General features: G+C 45.1%; 1 pseudogene; it reads right to left on the reverse strand.

The window, feature by feature from the left end:
• Positions 1–8,358: 8,358 nt before the first annotated feature.
• Positions 8,359–8,826, reverse strand: LOC144492312 (cold-inducible RNA-binding protein B pseudogene; annotated as a pseudogene).
• Positions 8,827–9,192: the final 366 nt, after the last annotated feature.

Consider the following 9,192-nt stretch of genomic DNA (forward strand, 5'->3'; position numbering starts at 1 on the left):
TAACATCCGTAGTTGGGAAAATGCTGGAATCTATCATTAAGGAAGAAATAGCAGGACACCTGGAAAAGAATGGTTCAATCAAGCAGATGCAGCATGGATTCATGAAGGGAAAGTCATGTTTGACTAATTTACTGGAATTCTTTGAGGATATAATGAGTGCGGTTGACAGAGGGGAACCGGTGGATGTGGTGTATTTAGATTTCCAGAAGGCATTCGATAACGTGCCTCACAAAAGATTGCTGCATAAGATAAAGGTACACGGAGTTGGGGGCAAAGTGTTAGTGTGGATTGAGGATTGGCTATCTAACAGAAAGCAGAGAGTTGGAATAAATGGGTGCTTGTCTGGTTGGCAGTTGGTGACTAGTGGCGTGCCGCAGGGATCGGTGCTGGGGCCTCAACTATTTACCATATACATAGACGATCTGGAGGAGGGGACCGAGTGTAGGGTAACAAAATTTGCGGATGACACATAGATGAGTGGGAAAGCAAATTGCGTGGAGGACATAGAGAGTCTGCAGAGAGATTTGGATTGGCTAAGTGAGTGAGCAAGGACCTGGCAGATGGAGTATAACGTTGGTAAGTGTGAGGTTATCCACTTTGGAAGGAATAATAGTAAAATGGACTATTATTTAAACGGTGAAAAATTACAACATGCTACTGTGCAAAGGGACCTGGGAGCCCTTGCGCATGAATCACAAAAACTCAGTTTGCAGGTGCAGCAGGTAATCAAGAAGGCAAATGGAATGTTGGCCTTTATCGCGAGAGGGATGGAGTATAAAAGCAGGGAGGTCATGCTGCAACTGTACAGGGTACTAGTGGGACTGCACCTAGAGTACTATGTACAATTTTGGTCCCCTTATTTAACAAAGGATATATTAGCTTTGGAGGGGATACAGAGAAGGTTCACCTGGTTGATTCTGGAGATGAGGGGATTAGCTTATGAGGAGAGATTGAATAGACTGGGCCTGTACTCATTGGAGTTTAGAAGGTTGAGGGGAGATCTTATAGAGACATATAAGATAATGAAGGGGCTAGACAGGGTAGAAGCAGCGAGGTTATTTCCACTTACAATGGAAACAAAAACTAGGGGGCATAGCCTCAAAATACGGGGGAGTCAATTTAGAACAGAGTTGAGCAGGAACTTCTTCTCCCAGAGGGTAGTGAATCTTTGGAATTCTCTGCCCAATGAAGCAGTAGAGGCTACCTCGTTAAATGTGTTTAATTCACAGATAGATAGATTTTTAACCATTAAGAGAGTTAAGGGTTATGGGGAGCGGGCGGGTAAGTGGAACTGAACCCACTATCAGATCAGCCATGATCTTATTGAATGGCGGAGCAGGCTTGAGGGGCTAGATGGCCTACTCCTGCTCCTATTTTTTATGTTCTTATGTTCTTATACCCTCCGACTATGTCTAGGTGTATCCACAGCTGAGGTTGAGGCGGCCTGCTGACTTCCACATCCTGTTGCCTGAGATGACCTTGGCAGGTATCCCTGGTAGGCCTGGACCTTATGGGTCCTGGCCTGCTTTCGGGCAGCATGGATGTCGCAGTGCTGCCCTGCTCAGTGTGTGGGTCTGGAGGGGTCGTTCACAGAGATTGGGAAATCAGATGGGCTGTAGACCCCCAAGGTCCATTGGGTGAAAGGCCCTGCACTGTGCCCTCATCTCTTCAGCTACCCAATGGCCCCAATGCTCCTCCATGGGATTTTTCAGCAATATAACTTTGTTTCAACAGTTGATGTATATTTCAAGCAATAGCAGTTACCCTGGGATGAGAAGACCACTACATACGATAATGTATGGAGAGCTGCGAAGGAGGTGAGTATACACTCCTCTAATTTGGCTTATTTTACATCCTGATTTGAATTGCTCCATTGTTGGTGGCTGCACTTTCAGGTACCTTATTCCTACATTTAGGAATTCCCTCTCTCCACCTTGCTGCCTCTCTAATAACTTTTTTTCTCTCCTTAAAAGCCAAGTCTTTAGCCAAACTTTTGTTTATCTGCTCTCATATCTCCTTATGTCTTCCTGTCTTATTTTGTTTATAATGCTCCTGTGAAGTCTGTTGGAATATTCTAATACTTAAAGACACCAAATAAACATAAATTGTTGTTGTGTGGAACAGCTGATGACATTGAGGAGGGGCTAAGAATAGTAAATATGGGTGAAAAGGAGCAGAGTATGTTAGTTGGGGGTGGGAAAGAAGCTGAAAATATTAAGTAAGGAAGGATGAGCTGAGAAGACTAAGTGGAAATGTGTGAAGAGCTGCGGATATTAGATGGGCTGTTGAGGATCTCACAATGTTAAGTAGGCCTTTGGTCTCTTGTCCATTACAGTATTGCTGCAGCTGCTGATGTGCCTGAACAGCAATGTCTGCCATCATGCAGAGAAACATACAGCACTCGAGGAAGCCAGTTTGCCAATTGGGTTCATGCCAGCCATTAAAGAACAATGTAGTCTAATCCCACCTTCTACTCTCAATTTGTAACCCTGTAGATTACAGTCACAGCCAGTACAAGAGTATTTGTTGCCCTAGATAAACTTGCAGCCTTGTGCTCCATGCCCTCCTCCACCCAATCCCATTAACTTTTGAGAATGAAGACAGTTAAATAGTTCCACTTTCACAGAACCTCTAAAAATTGTCTGGCTGCTGGGTAGCTGTTACCCGTGGCCTGCTTTCAGCCCTTACCCAGTCTCAACCTCCTGAATTCCATCCCACTTCTCTACTTCTGTAGCAACATGTTCCCTCTGTGCTGCTTAGATTCACAACTCAGCTCCAGCAACTGTCCTGAGACCTGAAATGGCATCATGAGATCATCACCCAGGAGGTTGACCTTCTGAATGATTAGACGTAAGCGTGTTACATATCTATGTCCATTTAATTCCACAAAGAAGGACCAAGAGATTGATTAAGAAGGGGAAAATACAGTACAAAAGTAAGTTTGCAGGGAACATAAAGACTGACGCTAAGAGGTTCTACAGATACGTGAAGAGAAAGAGGTTAGTGAAGACAAATGTAAGTCCCGTACAGACAGAAACGGGGGAATGTATAATAGGGGACAAAGGAATGGCCGAGCAACTGAATACGTACTGTCGTTTTGTCTTCACAAAAGAGGACACAAATCAGATGCCAGAAATGTTGGAGAATGCAAGATTTAGTGAGAGGGAAGAACTGAGGGTGATCAATATTAGTAGGGAAATGGTGCTGGGAAAATTGATGGCATTGAAGGTGGATAAATCCCCAGGGCCTGATAACCTACATCCCAGAGTACTTAAGGAAGCGGCTCTAAAAATAATGGATGCATTGGTGGTCATCCTCCAGGATTCTACATATGCTGGAACGGTCCCTGCAGATTGGAGGGTAGCTAATGTTACTCCAATATTCAAAAAGGAAAGTAGAGAGAAATTGGGAATTATAGACTAATAAGCTTAACATCGGTAGTGGGGAAAATTCTCAAATCCATTATCAAGGACTTTGTAGCAGAGCATTTAGAAAACAGTGGCTGGATCAGACAGAGTCAGCATGGATTTATGAAGGGAAAATCATGCATGACAAATCTATTGGAATTCTTTGAAGATGTATCTTGTAGAGTTGACAAGGGGGAGCCAGTCGATGGTATATTTGGACTTTCAGAAAGCGTTTGAAAAAGTCCCGCATAAGAGATTATCGTGCAGGTTAAAGTGCACAGGATTGAGGAAGTGTATTGAGATAGATAGAAAATTGGTTGTCAGAGAGGAAACAACGAACAGGAATTAATGGGTGCTTTTCAAATTGACATGCAGTAACTAGTGGGATGCCACAAGGATAAGTGCTGGAACCCCAGCTATTCACAATATACATTAATGATTTGGATGAGGGAAGAAAATGTAACATCTCAAAGTTTGCAGATAATAGCAAGTTAGGTGGGAGGGTGAACTGTGACGAGGATGCAGAGATCATTCAGAATGATCCAAACAAGTTGGTTGAGTGGGCAAATCAATGGCACATACAGTATAATTTGGATAAATGTGAGGTGATTCACTTTAGAAGCAAAAGCAAGAAGGCAGACTACTACCTGAATGACTGTAAATTGGGAGAGGAGAGTGTACAGTGAGACCTGGGTGTCCTTGTGCACAGTCACTGAAAGTAAGTACTGTGGCCAAACGGGCCACCTAAAATAGCGATTTGTAAAGCACTCTGGGACAATTATGCAGGAACTAAAACAACAGGCTGCAGCCTAAAAGGCAGAGATAAACAGGCTGCAACTCAGACGACTGAATATACAGGGAATAGGCCATCCCAAAGACAATGGACACTTTCTGGTCAAACACACTTGTTTACCTTAACCCCTTATTTGGGAGGGAGGTATGTGACCTATGTGCCTCCAGCACCTACAGGCATGGCCGTTGGGTACACACCCAGAGGTTGGTGTGGCAGCACCTGATTGGACTCTTATCGATCAGGGTGATCAAGCCCTGATCGATTAATTGACAAGAATCAGGAGACCGCCCTAAAACGACATGAAACCAGGAACGGATAAAAAGCTTCTGCACGACAGAAGTTCGCTCTCTCTCTCTCTCTCTGTCTCTCTCTGACCCCACGAACGAGCTACAACAACGGTGACCGTCACGAGCAATGACCAGCACGAGGAGAGCCACCACACCCAAGAAGGAAGGGAGACCAGAGCCAGAGTGCCAGACCAGACCAAAGGACCAGACTACGCAGAGGACAACCAAGACCAGCGCACAGATATTGTTGGTTGGGTGGGTGATTATTGACTGTGTGTTTTAAATAAATATTGGTTGTACTAACAAGACGTCTACTCGCAGTTCTTTGTCCATCGTATAAGGTTTAACACAGACGTGCGGCAGGCACAACAATTGGCAACTCCGCTGGAACATCGACAAGAAGTAACTTTGTTGCTCCGATACCGAATCCCACAGAATCTCCTTTTTGGATAAATAACTGCTTTCGGGAAATTGTTTATTGTGCATGCATTGTTACGAACAAGGAGGATAGGGTAAACTCCGTAGGTTTACATTAGAATCTGGAGGGATTAGGACCGGAACATAGCCCAAAGCCGTACCCGCAGTCCGATCAACTCCGATCAACTCCCTATCACGGTAGCACAGTGGTTAGGGCGGCACGGTAGCACAGTGGTTAGCACTGCTGCTTCACAGCTCCAGGGTCCCGGGTTCGATTCCCGGCTCGGGTCACTGTCTGTGTGGAGTTTGCACATTCTCCTCGTGTCTGCGTGGGTTTCCTCCGGGTGCTCCGGTTTCCTCCCACAGTCCAAAGATGTGCGGGTTAGGTTGATTGGCCAGGTTAAAAAATTGCCCCTTCGAGTCCTGGGATGTGTAGGTTAGAGGGATTAGTGGGTAAAATATGTGGGGGTAGGGCCTGGGTGGGATTGTGGTCGGTGCAGACTCAATGGGCCGAATGGCCTCCTTCTGCACTGTAGGGTTTCTATGATTTCTTCTTTGATTTCCTTGTCGTTGAATATAAAATGGCAGGAAACAGCACAGAGACAGAGAAGTGTCCCGTATGGGAAACAAAAATCAGAGAATATATTGAGAAGAAAGGGTGGCCCATATGGGCAGAATCTTGTGCCAATACTGAGACGGGACCTAGGGCAGAAGTATTGGGACGATCTGAGGAAAGTTCAGGGAAAACAGGCAGACAAATGTGAGAAAGCGACTGCCATTGTGAGCTGCTTAGGACAGCTGCTAGGAACAGAAAAGGAATTAAACACAGTTTGTAAGGAATTGGAGGAATCAAAGCAGGCACAGGAGGAAAAGGAGGAGGAGATTAAGAAACTAAAGGAACAGCAGCAGGAGAGGATAGAGCAAATACGAGCCGAAAAGGACAGAGAGGTAGATGAATTAAAGAGAACCAACTAGGCAAATTTATTACATCTGGGCAATTTTCAAACCCAGTATGAGAAAGCCTACCAAGACACCCAGCGCGCTGTCTTGGCCAAAGGTGAAGCCGAGCGGGCGGTAGCACGATTGGAAGCTAAGTGCACCGATCTGTAGGCGGCAATAAACGCACTACATCAAGCCAGTAAAGAACAGAGACAGGCAACCGCTGACCACTCCAAATGCCGGAGAGGGATTTCACGGCTGGAATCCCTATTATCAGTTCAAAACAGATTTATGTGTACCTTCGGGGCAGTAGAAGAAGAGGAGATAGAGAATGCAGACTGGGGAGTGTTAAAAGAGAATGCTAAGCTGTACGTTATGCGAACCAAGGGGTGGGGTCCACCATCATCTTTCCCAGGGGAAGTCATACCCCCAGATTCACCTCCAGTACCGATGCACCCACTGACGACTGATCATCGGGTAGGAAAGTCTTACGGCCCAGCTATTACAAACATGACCCCGTTTACAGTGGCACAATTGGCTGAGATCACAAATAAAATCACAACCTTTGAGCCATCGGCTGATCCACACAGTTCTTTGAGGATGTTAGGCAGCAGAAGATAATGCATGGGCTCGATGAAAGGGAAGAAGTGAAGCTGATAGTCATGTGCTTAAGCAAATCTGTACGGTCTGCCCTGCCAGCCCCTCAAAATGTTGGGGAAGGAACTTTAAATGAAATTAAGGAAGCGATATTGACCGCGATAGGGTTTTATAAAGGGGATCCTATAGATGGGTTAAATAAATGTAGACAGAGGAAAGGGGAGCATCCAACTGCCTTTGCCAGTTGTTTATGGATCCACTTCACGGGAGTATATGGGGAATTAGATCGGGCTAGATTAAATGAGGCTGATTCATCCAAATGGGCTAGGACATTAGTCTCGCACACCATAGAGGTCTCCTGATTCTTGTCAATCAATCGATCAGGGCTTGATCACCCTGATCGATAAGAGTCCAATCAGGTGCTGCCACACCAACCTCTGGGTGTGTACCCAACGGCCATGCCTGTTGGTGTTGGAGGCACATCACATACCTCCCTCCCAAATAAGGGGTTAAAGTAAACAAGTATGTTTGACCAGAAAGTGTCTACTGTCTTTGGGATGGCCTATTTCCTGCGTATTCAGTCGTCTGAGTTGCAACCTGTTTATCTCTGTCTTTTAGGCTGCAGCCTGTCATTTTAGTTCTTGCCCAATTGTCCCAGAGTGCTTTACAAATTGCCATTTTAGGTGGCCCGTTTGGCCACAGTCCCCCCTTTGATCCTGAACGCGAAGCGTGATGGATCACAAACTCAGGACCAGTATCTGTCAGGAATTCCCCAGTCACTCAACAGTCAAGCAAGGCCCAGGTATTGGCATGCACAGCAATAATACATCCCTACAACATATTGACATTCCAGAAGCTATAGACAACAACACTCTACAAATACAAACAACACCATTATTACAATAAGTTAATTACAAACCAACATTCAAACAACAAAGCATTACAATGAGTAATCGCGAGTCCAGGGTGCATTCCGATATTAAGATTTTCAACTGTCCATTATTGTCCATTAGTGCAAAGTGCAATCCGGTGGGTTCTCTGTAAACATTCTGCTAATGAATTAGAGGGGACCGTGATTCGAGGGTGGACCCCACGTCTTGTCATTGTGTCAAACCACAAATAGCCAGGATATGAAAAGTTCATCTTGCTTGGAGTGTCCTGCGTGCTTATCCTGATGATGAGTCTGATGAGGTAGATCCTAGGTTGCATCTTTGTCATCATCCGTCGTTGTCCTGAGGAGATCAATGTAATTTCTGCTGTTATCGCGTCTAGTATTTGATGTATATACATGTATTTAAACTATTCATGCCCTCCACCCTTTTTTTTTCTGAAGCTACATTATATTCAGATAATCCACTGGCAAAAGATTTGACTCCCAAGTGGCAACATTCTGTTCAAAGGACCATGCCAGCTGATGAAAGTGCAACAAATGACATTTGATTTTTAAAAATCAGTATACAGTTTTCAAGAAATGAGTTTTAAAACAAAAGACCATCAGTTTGCTTTCAAAGAGTCTTGCAATAAGTTACATGAAAAGGCTGCTGTGTAGGGAGATCTTTCATTACTTTTCGGTGGCAAGGAAAATAACTCAAAAGTAACTGGGTACATTGCTGGCAATATTCAACTTGCGATCTCAATCCCTTGACAGACGTTCTATGCCAATTTTCCAAATGAAGACATTTAAATTCAGTAAAAATCACATGGCTTTTATTTAAAGAAATCTTCAATCCTCATAAAGAGTTACCTGAGTCAACAACGGGATAACAAGATTAATCATGGTAAAAATGGTTTTCTAATATTTTAACATAAAGGCAAATCAAATTTCATCAGATAGTGCTTTCTGCGGTTCCAGGAGCCATTTTAGGAACAAGGTGGGAGGTTGATGCTGAATCTGGCAGAAATGCTTTTGTTGCTTTAATCAGTCATAGTCCCTGTATGAGCGGCCTCCGTAACCACCACCATAGTAGTATCCACCCGAATAGCTATCCCGGTCTCCTGTATCAAACCGGCCTCCGCCACGATAGCTTCCGCTCCTGCCACTATCCCAATAGCCACCTCCTGCTCCTCTCCTGCAGCCACTGTTATTGTAGCCACCACTATAGCTGCCTCTATCATACCCGCGACCGCCTCCAGACCTATTCTTGGCATGACCCACTCGGATCTGACGTCCATCGAGGGATTTTCCATTCATCGCCTGCAACGCGTCTCTGGCGTCCTCTGGGTTTTCGAAAGTGATGAAGCTGAAACCGCGGGACACCATGGTGTCTTTGTCTTTAATCACTTTCACCTCAGACATCTGCCCGTACTTGGAGAAAACCTCTTCCAGGGACTGCTCGTCTGTATTGAAGTTCATGCCGCCGACAAACAACTTTCCTGATTCAGTCATGGTGGAGGAATTGCTGCGCACGTGAATGTGTGAAGCTCTAGGAGCTGGCCTAACTGGTGGAGTCGGTGGTCTTGGGGACCGTGTATGTGGTGGGGGTCTCCTACAAACGGGCCACCTAAAATGGCGATTTGTAAAGCACTCTGGGACAATTGGGCAAGAACTAAAATGACAGGCTGCAGCCTAAAAGACAGAGATAAACAGGCTGCAACTCAGACGAGTGAATACACAGGAAATAGGCCACCCCAAAGACAATGGACACTTTCTGGTCAAACATACTTGTTTACCTTAACCCTTTATTTGGGAGGGAGGTATGTGACCTATGTGCCTCCAGCACCTACAGGCATGGTCGTTGGGTACACACCCAGA

Source organism: Mustelus asterias, chromosome 4 (genome assembly GCF_964213995.1).
Source record: "Mustelus asterias chromosome 4, sMusAst1.hap1.1, whole genome shotgun sequence".
Lineage (NCBI taxonomy): Eukaryota > Metazoa > Chordata > Chondrichthyes > Carcharhiniformes > Triakidae > Mustelus > Mustelus asterias.